The sequence below is a fragment of the Callorhinus ursinus genome, unplaced genomic scaffold (assembly GCF_003265705.2).
Source record: "Callorhinus ursinus isolate GAN/ISIS: 27379988/994484 unplaced genomic scaffold, GSC_fseal_2.0 scaffold7, whole genome shotgun sequence".
Classification (NCBI taxonomy): Eukaryota; Metazoa; Chordata; class Mammalia; order Carnivora; family Otariidae; genus Callorhinus; species Callorhinus ursinus.
The window spans coordinates 68167539-68184531 of record NW_027397069.1 but is presented as its reverse complement, the minus strand read 5'-3'; the positions used below and the strand labels follow the sequence as shown (position 1 = coordinate 68184531).

The window sequence follows — 16993 nt, the reverse complement described above, 5'->3', positions numbered from 1 at the left end:
GGTGGCATTACCAGCAAACTTTATAAATACCAAGGATGTTGTTGGCTGGGGAGGCAAGTGGAATTGTTGGAAATGCTGTGGGGTGGAAAACTCGCTGGAGATTAAGGAAGAACATACAAAGGAACTGGGGAAAGGCAAGTCAAAATTGGGAACTGGTGGAGGGGAGCTCTGTCCTGTGCCTGAAACCCTTCTTCCTCTTGGCTTCATTCCTTACCCCGGCCTTGACAGACCCTAAAGATGACAGGGTGATATGAGATATCTAAGACATGGAGCAGGCTGGTTGGGGAAATATTTGTTTACTGCCCCCTTGTGAGATTGTTCCTATTCTAAAGAACTTGGAAAAGGTAGGACCTACTGATCTAAAGGAGGATTAACATCAGAAAAGGGTTTTCCTTTCCTGCCCATTTCTACTCATCTCAGTCTCTACTGAGATTCCTCCAAATCTCAACTAATGATAAGCACATAGTAGTTTCTCAATAAAATACCTTTGAACTGATTAAAGTCATGTATGATCGCTTGTGGCTTTGGTTCCAGTTCTCGCCACATTAAATTGTGTTTCATATGATGGAGAGTGAGATTAGTTTTACTTTCCAGATTGTTACGTGAGATGACGTGAGGACCAGCTCTGTAGGATCTGCATAGTTTCATGATGGAGAGGTTCCAGCAGGCCATTGTGTGCCTCTTCCAGCCATCCTGCTACAGGTCTGCTAAAAGAGAAAGATAAGCAGACAAAATTTTGCTCATTTTACCTTAAAAAAAAAAAAAGGCCTTGATGCCCCAGGGCACAAGGGGACAGTCAATAAAATAGCAAATACCAGTGAACCACCAGGACACGGATGGAAACATATTTACGCCTAATAAACAAGGGATGATGAACTGGGTTCTATAGGAAATAGTGAGTAAGAGGTCAGAATGGAACACGGGCAGTGAAGAATATCTGCTTTTTAAATAACTCTTGTGGTTTAGGAAAGGTAGGTTATAATTACAAAGCTTGGCTTTCTGAAGGTCTGTTAAAGCTTTGTAGACACACATGCAAATCCTGTAACAAGCCTGCAACAGTTGGATGCGCTGGTATGTTAACAGAGTAGCGTGGGTGGGGGGATTTATGTAGGAACATTTGACACATTAAACTTCAGCCTCTGTCAAAACACACATTCTGCTTAAAATGTTCATATCGAGTATTTTTGCCACACATGTTTATGAAGCTCTTTGATGATTCTTGTTACATGCTTCGTGAAGGGAACCATATTTAGCATGAGATACTGTGCTTTTCATATAGCTGGAAAACACCACGGTCCCTCACTGAACTAGATTCCATGTTGCTGATACCATCAGGTTTTCTGGCCACAGAGAGGCCCCCGCCAGGCACCTGGGGATTCCCTGGGACGTCAGCAAGTGCCTCAAGGCACAGGAGAAAACTAGAATCTGACCCAGTGGGATCATCGCTCCTGGGGCCCTAGCTGTTTATTTTCACATTCCTCCTGCCCACCACCTTATAACTCATCGTCTTCCCTCTTCCCTGACACTTTTGACACAAAGCAGAACCAGCAGAAATGAATAGAAAGTTACCAATGAAATGGGCTGAGGGAAGGTTTGGGGAATAAGCCCTCCGCTAGGCGAGGCCAGAGCAACTGTGGCCTTACTGAAGTCCACAGGTGGGACAGCTGAGCGGTATTTAATAACAGTCCCTGAGGCAGAAGAGGGGACACAGGGAGCATTGTCCACAGGTAAGGGAACAAGAGAGGTAGGTTTACATTCCAAGAGGAGTTAGACTTGACCAAGGAAAGGTTCACCCATCTTCCGGAAGTCTTTGGTAAAAGATGAGCAATAGGTTCTAGCAATCATGTCATATTGAAAGGCAGCCTCACCTGTTTGAGGACACCCACACATGTATTTACTTGAAAAGCATTTTATCAAAAATAATCACTTGGACATGAAAGGTAATATGATGTACTCCCCTTCCTCTTTACACACACACACACACACACACACACACACACTAAATATTCCTCACTGAGGATCTCTCTCCATAGGTCTAGCCATGATTGCACACTGGCCTTCTGAGAAGGCAGAGGAAGAATGCTTTATGGAAGAAAGTATGTAAAATCATTTTAAAAGATTTCTAATACCTACCATTTCATCATTATAACTTCATTCCTTTGGATCTTTAAAGTTCCTATTTAAAACTTAAACACCGTTGGATCAGAAGTGGAAGGTACTCTGTAAGCCCATCAGTAAGTAAAGAGTAGTTGGTTGTTCTAGAGGTTGTCTTGGTAGTCTTTAGTTCTGAATTCTTTGAACATCTCAGACACCCTGGCCTGAACTTGTACTATCCAGGGCCCCAGGCCTGCTGTTGCTGGGACTTAGATTTCACTGAGCTGAACTTTTCCTTCTGGCTGGCTTAGGTTCCAAGACATGAGCCTGGCTAGAGACTTACAGGACCTCAGGTCCAAAACCAAAATTAAAAAGCAAATAATATATTGGGAAAATATTTGCAATTGGTAACAAAGGTCAACCGCCTTACTATAAAAAGAGCTCTTGGAAATCAATAAAAGATGAATACTACAATAGAAAATCAGCAACAAAACCAAACAGACCCAACAAATAAATCAAAGAGAACATTCATAAGGGAAGAAGTACAACATGATAGAAAAGCAAAGAAAAACAGTTCACATTTACAAGCGATAAAGGAGTGCAAAATAAAGCAATGAGATAGTTCTTCACTTACCACATTAGCAAAAAAATGTTGTTTTGTTCTATTAGTGATAAAATTCAGTATTGGCAGGGTTCAGGAGAATGCATCTCTTTTACACTGTTGGTAGGAGTGTGAATTGGCACAGCCTTTCTGGAGGGAAATTTGGGATATTTATCAGGACCCAGCATTCCTTAGTACACACACCACAGGAAATTGGTTAAATAGAATATGGTACATCCACATGTCACCATTAAAAATGATGTAGGAGAAACATCTGTGTCACTGATGAAAGAGTAGGTAACAAAATAATATTCAATACAAACATAATTTTTGATTAAAAAATATATATAGGCATGAAGAACCAGATTCTTTATGATATAATTTTTAAGGCTATAAAACCTACTTATAAAATTTATATAAAATTACCATTATAATATGGTGTAAATATAACATAATGTAAATTATAATTATTTTACAATTATATACAATTATTAAGTTTGACATTTATTTTGCTTCCAGGAACGTGGAGGATGTGGAAAAGAGGGACCCCTCATACACTGTTGAGAGGACTGTAAATTGGTGCTGCCACTGTGGAAAACAGTATGTGATCCCTCAAAACATTTAAATTAGAACTACTGTATGACCCAGTAATTCCACTACTGGCTATTTATCCAAAGAAAATGAAAACACTAATATAAAAAGACACATGTGCCCCTGTATTTATTGAAGCATTATTTACAGTAGTGAAGATATGGAAGAAGCCCATAGATGGATGGATAAAGAAGATGTTTTATATACATACAATGGAATGTTACTCAGCCGTATAAAAAGATGAGATCTTATCATTGGTGACAACGTGGATAAACCTAGAGGATAATGCTAAGTGAAATAAATCAGACAGAGAAAGACAAATACCATATGATTCCACTTATATGTGGAATCTGGAAAACAAAACAAACGAATAAACAAACAGAAAGCAGAAACAGACCCATAAATACAGAGAACACACTGACGGTTGACAGAGGGAAGGGGGGGAGGGATGGGCAAAATCGGTGAAGGGGAGTGGGAGGTACACTTCATTCCAGCTGTGGAATGAATAAGTCACTAGAATAAAAGATACAGCATAGGGAATATAGTCAATGGGGTTGTAATAGTGCTATATGACAACAGATGGGAGCTCCGCTTGTGGGGAGCATGGCATAACACATAGACTTGTCCAATCACTGTTGTGCACCTGAAACTAATATAACGTTATATGTAAAAATATATAGATAGATTTGAAGAACCAGATTCTTTGTGATATAAAATTATTGTTTCAAATTTATTTTCCTTCCATGAATGTAGCTACTTAAAAATCTAACACAAAGAATCTCCCTAGCAGTAAATAGTTTCTTCTACAAATACTTATTAAACTCCTCAAATGGCCAGGCACCATTCTAGGTGAGAGATACAGAAATATATAAGACAAAATTCTATTCTTTATCTTCCTTTTGGCAGGGAACATAGACAATAAGTAAAACATACATAAATAAGAGAGTGATAATTTCATAAAGAAAATAAAATTGGTTACCGTAATAGAGACCATCAACAGGTCAGGGAACATTAGCTATGATGATCAACTGAATTATATTTCAGTTGAGACCAGTGTGGGGTGAAGGATTGAGCCATGTGTGAAGCATCACAGGCAGGAGGGAGAACAATTGCAAAGGCCCTGAACTGGGAACAATATTGGAATGCTTAAGGAACAGACTTCAATGTGATAAGAATCTGCATGAAAGAGAGCAAGAGGGTGCTAAGAAATGAGGTCAGAGAATTAGGCAGGGACATCGCATGGACTCTTAGGCCAGGTAAGGAGTTTGAGTTTTATTTCATGGCGATGGGAAGCCATGGGGGGGGGGGGGAGTTCAATTTATTGACAATTTAACAAATTGTATCTTTTAAGGATAAAAAAAAGATGTAAATGTTTGGTAATATGCAATTAATAAATTAACTTCATATACATGGTTTTATTTAATAAGACAATTCTGTAGGGTAGGTGTTATTTATTCCCATCATAGATCTGCTACAGAGGTTCAGAGGAATTGAGCGACTTGGCCATGGTCATACAACTAGTAGGTGGCATGATCGGGATGAAAAGCAGGGGCCCCTGCATTCCAGGTAATCTACCAGGAAGGAAACTAAACAATAGTCTACAACACTGAATGTCAGGCAGTTGGTATGGCAGCTAAAATTCTTACATTGCCATTACCACATGCACATGAGTACACTGAATGAGCACGTGAACTCACCTGTCACCACCTCCCCCTAGTATAGGCTTTTAAGGAAATAACTAAGGAACTCAGTCTGTGCCACCCCATGTTATTGCACCAGGATTGGAAAATCTGAGACTTGGGCTGCAACATTTGGCACCTTGACTTCAGATCATCTTCAAGCCTTCTGAATGGCCTCAGTGTGCTGGATGCCGCCTGTCCTTTGAAGGGACCTCCTAACCTCGCCTCCCCGGGGTACAGGGCTGGAGGAGAGCTGAGTCCTTATTCCCAAGCTGGCTGGAGTCTGCTCCAAGTGAGGCTGGGTAGAAACATTTGTTCTGGACCTCACCCCACTCTTCCACCATTCGGTCTTTGAGAAGAGGGGCTGATTTGGCAGAGTCCTCACTCTGAGCCTCGTGCAGCTGTTGCTGAAGCCACTCTGCATCTCTCTGCTCCCTAATGGTGTCACAACAGCCACCCCTGCTGCTTCTCTCCACACGGGGCATTGGAATCTTCCTCCTTTCCCCATCCATCCTCAGCTCATGCCGGCTCATCCCTTAGGCAGCTGCAGGCTGTGGAAGCATCCCACCCACTCAGTGGTCTCTCTTTTATCTCTGGATTCCCAAAATGCTGCTCTGGGTTATCTGCTCTTGCCCTCATCTGGGACTTGCTAGCCTGTGCTTGCATCTTCCCTGTGCAGTCCGGATAGTTTCTGTAGGGTCCTCCACACACATATCTAGCTCTCTGGGATCTGGGTTCAGCCTTCTTAAACAGGCAGGTAACTGATAGGAGATAGCTAGAGCAGTCAAATTCATAGAGACAGAAGGTAGAATGGTGGCTGCCAGGGGCTGGGAGGAGGGGGGATGGGGAGTTGTTGTTTACTAGGGACAGAGTTTTAGTTTTTCGAGATGAAATAATTCTGGAAATCTGTTGCACAACAATGTGCATACACTTAATACCACTGAATTGTATGCTTCAAAATGACTAAGAAGCTGTGTATTTTTTTTTACCACAATTTAAAAAAATAAGCAGATAAGCAGTGAGCTTGGTGTGCCCCTAGTCTGCTGTCCCCTTCTAGCTCCAAGCTGTTCACTCCAATCTGGTGCTCTGCTTCCTTGTTTGGGGGTCTGGCCTTTGGTAATGAGACTCCTTGGTCTCTCATCTGGTGGCATGGCTGTAACCCACTATTCTGCAATCTCCATGAAGACACAGTCCATCTCCTCAGTCCACTCCATTGATACCTCCATCCCCATCAATCCTCAGCAAACTTTCTTGTCCAAGTCACAATGATTTTCACTTTGCCAAATCCAAGGGTCACTTTTTTGTCCTTCTCTCTCTTAACCTTTCTCTTTGACACAGCTGACCTCCTTGAAATACAGTTTTCTTTTGGTTTCAAAACTACCTTAATATCCTGGTTTCTTCCTAATTCACTAAGCATTTTAGATTCCTTTGCTGGTTCCACCTCCTCTCAGTGGTTAAATGTCAGCATACCCCAGGCTCTGGCATCGACTTTCTCTTTCCTCTCAGCATTTTCTTTCTAGATCATCTCATCCATCTTTAGATTTACATACAAGTCTATGTGGATAACTCCCAAATTAGCACATTCAGCCTGGACTTTCTCCCTAAGCTCTAAAATTATGCCTCCAACTGCCTCCTTGACCCCTCCACTTGGATGTCTACACATTTATTGAGAATTTTCAATTCATTGGGGGTATAAACATGAAATAATTTTATGTTTTCCCATGGCTACCCAATTATGCTGTTCTGGATAGTCAAGAATCTTGGAATAGTTCGGTCCAATTGTACAATATTGAGATTACTAAAGCTGTCTCATTCTAGGTTTTAAAATCTCAGTACTGCCCATACTTAAATATTATCTCAATGGCCAATTCTCTGTCTGGGACAGGAAATGTGTAAGAGGGGCCTCAAACATCTTAGAACACCAGAAAGCAAGGAATCAATCAAAGAATTCTGGGGCCATGCCAAAATAATTCGGGAGCCAACTTGAAGAGTCTAAAGGTGGAAATGTTTGATCAATACTAAAAAATAATAACTGTAGTAGATTAAACACATAAAAATTATTAAATCTGTTAGTTCATAGTGAAACTTAAAAAAAACTCAACTCATTTGTCTTATTTTGAGGATGCTAGGGAAATAAGACATCGTTTTGATAACTTGTAAGTAGAGAGAAAGAACACATTTTCATGTTTAAAATGAGGCTCAGGGTAAGAAAGTAGTGGATGAGGAGAAACTTCTCTTCATAGAAGCATTCCAGCTGATAAATGAAGAAGAACAGAATTGGAATATTGGAACCTCTGATGAAATAGTTATCTTGGCAATGATCATCAACAATGACGAAAAGAAAGAAGAAAATGGGGGAAAGCCATACGACATTGGATTTGGCAAGGATTTCTTGGATAAGACAAAATGCACAGGCAACAAAGGTAAAAATAAACAAATTGGACTACATCAAAATCAAAAACCTCTGTGCATCAAAGGACACAATAAACAGAGTGAAAGGACAACTTAGGGAATAGGGGAGATATTTGTAAATCACATCTCTGACAAGACTTGAATAGACATTGAAAGATGATATACAGATGGCCAACAAGCACACGAAAAGATGCTCAACATCACTAAATTAGGGAAATATAAATCAAAACCACAATGAGATATCACTGCACACCCATTACATTAGAATGGCTACAGCCAAAAAAAATAATAATAAAAAGGAGGAGGAGGGAGAGGAGGAAAATGAGGAGGAGGAGAATGAAAGAAAAGAAAAGAAAAAAGAAAAACCAGAGAATGACAAGTGTTGGCAAGGATGTGGACACACTGGAATCCTTCTGCACTTTTGGTGGGAAGGGAAAACAGTAGGACAGTTCCTCAAAAAAAATTAAAAATTGAATATCCATATGATCCAACAATTCCTCTTCTGGGTATATACCCCAAAGAATTGAAAACAGGGTCTCAAAGTGTTATTTGCATACACATGTTCATAGCAGCACTATTCCCAGTAGCCAAAAGGTGGATGCAACTTAAGTGTCCATTGACAGATGAATGGCTAAACAGGATGTGTACAATAGAATATTATTCAGCCTGAAAAAGGAAACTTGCACATGTGCTACAACATGGATGAAACTTGGAGACATGATGCTAAGTGAAAGAAGACAGCCATAAAAAGACAAATATGGTATGATTCCATTTATATGAGGTATCCAGAGTGGTCAGATTTATAGAGACAATTACCAAGAGCTGAGGGGAGGGAGAAGTGGGGAGTTGGTGTTTAATGGGCATAGACTTTCAGTTTTGTAAGATGAAAAAGCCTTGAAGATTGGCTACACAACAATGTGAATGTGCTTAACACTAGTAAACTATACACTTAAAAATGGCTAAGATGGGAAATTATATATACATATATATGCTTTTACCACAATTAAAAAAGACAGAGGCCAGGACAATTGGATATTACATTCCTCTCGGGGAAGAACATAGCATCACCTACAAAATAGTTTTGCCAAAAAAATCACAACAATTTAAACTTGACAAAGCCACTGGATCTAACTCCCAATTTATAGAAAATGCAGGGACAGAAGAACATGTTCAACAACATCACATGGAAGCAATCAGCAAAATCCAGACTGTGGGAAACTACAGGAAAACAATGGAGTTTCTTCAATAAATAAGTTGCAAGAGAAAAAAGTAGTAGTAGTAGGAAACCATAGATTAAAAGTCTTAAAATACATAAAAACCAATTGCAGTGTATGGAATTATTTGGGTCCTGATTCAAATAAACCATAAAAAAGTATGACACACTCAGGGAATATGTGATAATATTTAGGAATCTAGTGGTTGTTTTTAAGTTCTTATCTTCTAGAGACTTATGCTAAAATATTTATGGGTGGAATAGTATAATATCTAGGACTTGCTTTATATACAATTGGGGGTGAAGAAGTTGGAGGGCATAGATGAAATGTGGTTGGCTGAGTTCCTAATTACTGAAGCTGATTGGTAGAAGCTACTACACTATTCTTTCTATCTTTACATTTGATATTTTGCACAATTAAATGTTTTCTTTAGAAAATATTAACCTTACATTCCATTCCAAGTCCTTCTCCTCTTCCCGCAGCAGTTCAGTGTAAGGGATGGGAAGGCGGTCTGCGAACACTTTCACTCACACTCATCCAGTGACTTTGCCTATTCAGTGGGCAGGCAGGAGGTGGGGCAGAGTCCATAGGAGCAGCTCCTTGCTGGGCTGTCCAGAGTGAAAGGCAATCTGCTCTCTCTGGATTGCCATAGCCTCTTCACACAGTCTTGACTTCTGTATGGTAGGGTCTGCATGCCAGGTCTCTGCTGGAACACATCTGTGGGTTCCCTGGATGAGTCTTCAGATGGCCTTCTCTGCCGTGTAGTTCCCTGGCATGGAGGTCTGGCTCAGGCTCAAGCTTGAGTTCTTTCCACCCAGTCCCCAACGCAGCACACAGAGTTGCCCCTGCCTGGAGGACACATCTCTGGGTGGGGTACCTGAAGAGAGCTTAAGTCCAGCCATTTTCTGAACTGTATACAAAACCCACAGGAAATCCATGTGTCCCTTCCATGTCGAATGGAGGAAACACTGGCTGCCCAAGTGGTACACCTTCTCTTGGCTTCTCTTCTACTCCTTTTTCCACATCCAGGGTGGCATCAGACAAAGTGTAGGCAACTTGTAGACAAAAGACAGAACTGGGGCTGGGACTGGGGTTAGATTGGGCCCGTTCACTCTTGACAATTGATTATTTTGGGGTCTTTCCCTTTCATTTATTGAATGAATGAATAAATGATAAGAAACTCCTAGAAAATTATGGCCAGACTGAGCCTGCCATTAAGTTCTACTAGACCAAGTATTCCAAATAGGGAAGAGTCTGGATTTCACGTGACATATAGTATTGGCAACAACTTGTTGATTTTTTTTTTAATGACCCTGTGTCTTAGGTGAGAATCTCTATTACTTAATTAAATATCTCAACTTCTTTTGGGTTTACGTCACAGATAGAAAGAGCTATAATCATGCCTAGAAACGGAAAGTTAATGTTAGACCATCATTGCAAAAGTGCAATACTTGAATAAATTTCTTGCTATGGAAACATCTTCCCTGGCACAAAACAAATGCATGATATGGAAGAGTCAAGAAACACAGGTAGCTTATCCAAACAAAGAAGATAATGGTAGATACCACTGACTCGCATAAGTACAATGCTAGATACTTTATTATATGTTACGTCATATAATCCCCACATGGTGCATATTATTATCTCCATTGAGAGGGAAGGCAGCCAAAGCTCAGAGAAATTACTTCAGTAAACGATGGAGCCAGGATTCAACTCCAGCCCCATTTGACTCTAAAAGTTGAGTTCTTAATCTCCATGTACTACCTATAATAAAACACTAAAAATATTTACCTGGTTAGGAGATAGATAGATATAGATATGATAGAGATATAGATTATATATATTTAATATTCAAGTTAAAATTCATTGACCTTCTAAGATAGAGGATTTGTGAAAAGCTTAATCTATATAGTTATTAAATCCTTACATGTTTAACACTGCTTCTAAATTGTCATAGAAATTACTTTCCAAAAAAATGTTAGTTGCACCTGGACTGAAAGAGCGTTTGGGAAATGTGACAATGTTATTTATAGAAGTATACTATGTTGTAGGTCTACTGGAGATCCAATAACTGCGTTTGTGGAATCTGAAACAAAGGAACAAGCAGCAAAACCTATTGAGATAAGCCCAGATTTAAAAAGAAAGAAAAAAACCCACCAAAATATTTAGCAAATGTGAAAAATAGTAAGAAACTTCTTGGCAACCATGTCAGTTACTTTATCCACCAAAAGAGGCACCAAGAAAACCTGACATAGTCCCTAAGACAGCAAAAATCAACTCTTTCCTCCCCTAAGAGTAGCTGGTGAGTTATTTGTTTAATATTTAAGTAGATGTAGCTGGATTGAAATGAAACTTGTGATAACACTACTACAGGAGAAAAGAAAAAGAAAGCCTGAGTGAAGAGGAATATGAATGAATGAAGAATTACATTGGGGCCAAAGAGTTGAATAAGGACACAAGCAGCTAGAGCACCTATAAAACAAAAAGGCCCAGGACCATGTCTGAGGACTCTGAAGTAGAAATTGCTGGACCCTAAAATGCATCCTCAAAGCAAAAACAAAAATGAGAAAGAGTTGAAGTATCCAGCTTACCTGAAGTCAGAATGGAAAAGGAGGAAGAGAAATAGCTTTGAAAATGCACAGTGCCAGGCACCTGGGTGGCTCAGTTGGTGATCCTGGAGTCCCAGGATCGAGTCCTGCACTGGGCTCCCTGCTCAGCGGGGAGTCTGCTTCTCCCTCTGACCCTCTCCCCTCTCATGCTCTCTCTCTATCTCATTCTCTCTCTCAAATAAATAGATGAAATCTTAAAAAAAAAAAAAAAAGAAAGAAGCTAATTTAAAAAAAAAAAAAGAAAATGCACAATGCCTAGCTCCCAGATCAAAAGTCAAGAAAAGGGCCCAGAAAAACAATATTTAAAAGGAAGCTTCAGAAGCACCCAAAGAAGACAAAGATAGGACTACTCTAAGGTTAGGATTAGATAAACGAGGTTATATTCCATTCATTATATAGCCACAAATGTCTTAACTGGATTTTTAGTTTCTCAAGATTTAGAAGTCTTTACTAAAGAGGAAACAGGATACTGGATATAAAACATGGCTCAGTGAGCCTGCTTCTCCCTCTGACCTTCTCCCTCTCATGCTGTTTCTCTCTCTCTCTCTCTCAAATAAATAGATAAAATCTTCAAAAAAAAAAAAAAAAACATGGAAACCACTGAAAAGCAGAAAGGAAGCATGAAAAAAACCCCAGAAAAGAAACAAAATGAGAGAAGAGGTTATACAATTAAGAGTACTATCAAAGTAAGTCTGTGGTATAAATTCTATCGCTGGCAACTGACATACACCCCATGGTTAGGTTATTTTTAAAAAGTTTTTATTTAAATTCCAGTTAGTTAACGTATAGTGTAATATTAGCTTTAAGTGTACAATATAGTGATTCAACACTTCCATATAACACCTGGTGCTCATCACAAGTGCCCTCCTTCATCCCCATCACCTATTTTCACCCATCCCCCTACCCACCTCCCCTCTGGTAACCATCAGTTTGTTCTCTATAGTTAAGAGTCTGTTTATTGGTTTGCCTCTCTCTTTCCTTCCCCCCACCCCTTGCTCATTTGTTTTCTTTCCTCAATTCCACATATGGGTGAAATCATATGGTATTTGTCTTTTTCTGACTTATTTTGCTTAGCATAATACTCGCTAGCTCCATCCATACTGTGGCACATGGCACGATTTCATTCTTTTTTTACAGCTGAATAATATTCCATTGTATATATATACCACATCTTCTTTTTTCTTTTTTTCTCAGATCCAGTGTTAGGGTTAGGGGCAGGGTGAGGGTATGTGCTTGGTATCCTGCAGTTCAGAGACCTCTCTAGAGAATAAAACTCCAAACTTCTGCTGGGGAGAGAACAGACACGACAGTCATCTACTGTGCTGAGGTAAGGAGGGTATTTGGGGCCCTAAATACGGTTTAAATAAATATTCAATTGTTCCTTCTGTTTTTATTTCTACCTTCACACCCATTTTCAGAAATATTACCAATTCTTAAATGCTTGGGGTCTTCTCCAGAATAACTAGGCTACTTCTCAACTTGTCATGTGTTCATGAACTCACTTTCTCAGATCGAGGGTTAGGATGCAGGTATATGAGGTTAGCCTATGTTTTAATAGCTATGATCATTAGCTTTGAAAGCCTGAGTTTTTAATATATGGGCAAATTTTATCATTCTGAAGACCATTTGCATTTGTATGCATTTCCTGACATTTTAAAAGAAGGCAGAGAGAAGTGGAAGGAAAAGCAAAACAACACTGTGTTGCCTAAATCTCGAATGACTCAATGCTATGTACTGAAAGCACATAATGTACCAAGCAGTAAAGTAGGATTTAGGGGAATTCCCAAGGGAATCTCCACAAACCATTTTTATATCTAGGATTTGTTTGAAGAAAATTTAGAAGTCCCCATGGACAAGCTGTTTAGCTAAATTCCTTAGCTCACTATACTTTAAAATGTTTAAAAATATCTCTTTTGCATAAAAATCAAAGTAAAGATTTGTTAGTTTCATTTGCTACAGGGAACTATACATTTCATGATGCTAGATATGTTTGGCTCAAGATATAAAATTTGCTTATTCATTTATTTCTTATTTTAAAATTTTTATATAGGGGCGCCTTGGTGGCTCAGTTGGTTAAACGACTGCTGTCGGCTCAGGTCATGATCCCAGGGTCCTGGGATCGAGCCCTGCATTGGGCTCCCTGCTCAGTGGAGAGCCTGCTTCTCTCTCCCTCTGCCCCTCCCCAACGGCTTGTGCTTGTGTGCTCTCTCTCTCTCTCTCTCTCTTTTGCTTGCTCACTTGCCCTCAATCTCTCTATCTCAAATAAATAAATAAAATCTTTAAAAAAAAAGAAAAAAACATTTTTATATAAAAGGCAAATTACATTTCACCTCTAGGGAAAACATTTAGATTAGGTACTGAAGACAAATATATTTAATTTTTCTATGTAACCAAATATGACAGATTAATTTAGTCCTTTGATCTCTTTCCTAAATGAAATTAGTAGGTAATTGTATTAGTTACCCACTGTTGCATTACACATTATCTCAAAGCTCAGTGGCTTAAAACAATAATAAATATTTACTATCTCAGACTTGCTGTGGGTCAGGAATTTGGGAATGGCTTCAGGGGTGGTTCTGGTTCAGGGTCTCTCATCAGGTTGCAGTTAAGATGTTGGCTGTGGCTGCAGTTACATCTGAAGACTTGAGTGGGGCTGGAGGGTCTGCTTCTAAGATGACTCATTCATGTGACTGATAAGTTAATATTGGCTGTTGGTAGGAGGCCTCAATGCCTCATCATGTGTATCTCTTTATACAGCTGATCAAGGGCCCTCACAACATGGTGGCTGACTTTCCCAAAGCAAGTGGTCCAAGTAAGCAAGGCAAAAGCTGTAATGTTCTTTATGACCTTGCCTCTGAAGTCACATGGTGTCATTTTCACAATAATTTATTGGTTACACAGGTCACCCTATTCAACATGGGAGGGCAGTACCTAGGGATAGAAAAGCCAGGTAGCAAGAATCATTGGAGACCATCTTCCAGACTGGCTATAACAGAAAACAAGGCACTCTAAGAACCCATAGTTCCAAAATAAAAGGCTGCACATGTGGGGAGCATGAAACACAAATAGCATATATTCTATAAAGTATGGTATGGTAGATTGCTATAGAAATAGCCCCCAAAGAATCACACCTCCTTAAATTCATGCCATTGCATAGTTCCCTTTCACATTGACTCTGAGGTTGGCCATACAACTTGCTTGGGCCAACGGGCTATTGGCAATGTGATGCAAGCAATGGTATGAAAAGCAAATATACATTGGGACTTGCCCTTTTATGCCCCTGGAGATTCTTCCTTCACCATGGGAACAAGTATAGGAGTATAGGAGGTAAAATTGATAACATGTCAAAATGATAATATTTGGAATATAGGAGGTTAAATAAGGTATATTATTATTTTTTAAAGATTTTATTTATTTGAGAGAGAGAACACAAGCAGAGGGGGAGAGGCAGAGGGAGAGGAACAAGCAGACTCCCCTCTGAGCAAGGAGCCTGATGCGGGGCTCAGTCCCAGGACCCTGAGGTCATGATCTGAGCCAAAGGCAGATGCTTAACTGACTGAACCACCCAGGTGCCCCCAAATAAAGTATATTATTAAATTTAGTTTCACCTGTTTCTTTTTAACAATGTTAAAAATGTTTTTAAAATGTGGCTCCCAGAAAACTTAAAATTACACACATGGTTTATGTTTATGGCTCACATTGTATGTCCATTGGACTGTGTCTTTCCCGGCTACTGGGAGAACTTTCAGCCACTGCCATTGTTCTGTGCCAAGTTCTGTCCCTGCAAATCAAGAGAAACAGAAGCTCCAAACAACAAGGCTAGTTTCTAAATTCCAGCTCCACCACCTCCACTCCCCACCCACATACACACATTATACAATCGTGTCCCTGGCCCCATCCTGCTGATCTCCTATCAAAACATCCTCTCAAGAAATGGTCTAAATTCATTCACACTGCTTGTAAAATGTAATGGTAGCTTAAATATTTCATATAGTTTTCATTTAAAAATAAAAAGTAGATGTATAAAAATGTGAAGATCCAAGGGTTACATCATCAGGAATAGGTCAAAAGAGTTGTTCTGTTTTCCCTTCCATGTCTTACCCCTCACCTCTCCACTCTCCAAGTAGTGGTTGAGAGGGAAATAGGCCTAGGAGGAAAAGACGAGACAGATGATAGACATAGCCTCATCTGGAATAAGCTACACTCCACCTGCATGCCCTGATGGTGTTCTCATAATCAGTTGCTCGTAGTTAGGGGGCAAAAAAGCCTTTTACTTTGCCTTAGTGGAATCTTCCCTAAGACCCTTTCCACTCTCCTGGACACTACCTGGATCCACTGCTATAGACTGCAAAACATTTTACAAGCCCAGAAATGTGCAGAGAAAGGGACCCTTTAAAGGATTTTTAGTCCATACATAGTAGCCTCTTATCCTTCCCCAGAGCAATCCATTCTTACCATCATGCAGGCAAGAATTGGGTCACAAACTTATTCTTATGATCCATATGGCTTTTCTCTATGAAAATTCTACTTAGAACCATCACAAGGGGGGGAAGGAATGTCTATACATACTTCATTGTATTTTCTGTCTTTCTTGTACCTAAATGAAACTACTCACCCATCATCAGTACAATACATATATTGGATAAATTGTCTAGAACAGATGGACTTTCATTGCCATCCTCCCTTCCTTGTGATCAACGTATGCACTGAGAAAGCTCTGAGGCTCTGTCTTCTAAACAAGTATGGTGAATAGTACTACTTGCCATATATACTTAAGGAGGCCACAGGAACAGAGAAAGTTGTACAGACATGAATTTGCATATTGGTTCCAGAACTTATGGTTTGATTTCAGGTGCACTATTGAACCTCTGAGCTTTATCTAGAAAGTGACAACAATGATACTTTCCTCACTGGGAGTCCTCCTGGCCCCTCCTCCACCCCCTGCAGGACCCATCAGCTCCTCCTCTGTGCTTCCATGCAGCCGTCAAGTATGTACTGAACACCCAGTATGTTCTAGGCTACTAGAACTACAGTCATGAAATGTCCAACTCAGTCTCTGTCTTCAGGGACCTTAGAAATGTGTTGGAAGAATTCATCACCTTATTATGGCTCCTCCTGCACATGTCCATGTCCAGGACACTAGGAGCCTATACAGGACACCAGTACCAGTTCTCAGGCGCTGTAGATACTCAATAAAACTTGTCCAATGAACGGAACAGGTCCATAGAGCCCCGACTATTCCATAGGCCCAGGCCTCTGAAAGCTTCTCATGAACATCTTTACCCTAAAGAAAGCTGAAACTCTTCCATCTCTCAGAATTGGGACACAAATTCCCAACTGTCACTTCCCCCTGACTTAACTAACGTGTCCTTCAGCCATGAATTGCCTTCGTAGTCACAGTTGAATGAATGAATACATGAATCAGTAATTTACAAGCAGCTTCAATTTCTGGGTCAGAAATACCCTGAAGAGAAGGCAGAAGGATTGTGCAAAATATGTTTTAAGATTCCTGGAAGTTGTCCGTGATGACTGCCACGAGGGAGTCTATTTTTAACCAGACATTGCATAAAAACTTAAGAAATTTTTTTTTTTTTTACAAAATTGAACGAAGACAAAAGGGGAACCAAGGAACAGATGGGAATTTTCCAAAGGCTTTCAGCTATGCCTCTACATCATCTGCATCACTGTAAATACACGGCACACAAAAACAAACATGCAGCAAGGGAAGCATAAACATTCCGCGCCTAAGCATGTGCTCACAGATGTGCACAGCCACCGATGGCCAGGAGGACA

The 16993-nt window shown here is 40.0% G+C and overlaps 1 long non-coding RNA gene across 1 annotated transcript; it reads right to left on the bottom strand.

Annotated features, from left to right (window-relative positions):
* Window positions 1-506: 506 nt before the first annotated feature.
* LOC141373076 (uncharacterized) lies at window positions 507-13985 on the bottom strand. The gene is made up of 3 exons (XR_012378707.1): window positions 13725-13985; window positions 2729-2845; window positions 507-704 (listed from the first exon to the last, which is right to left on the bottom strand). It is a non-coding gene; the product is annotated as an uncharacterized lncRNA (long non-coding RNA).
* Between the last annotated feature and the right edge of the window lie 3008 nt (window positions 13986-16993).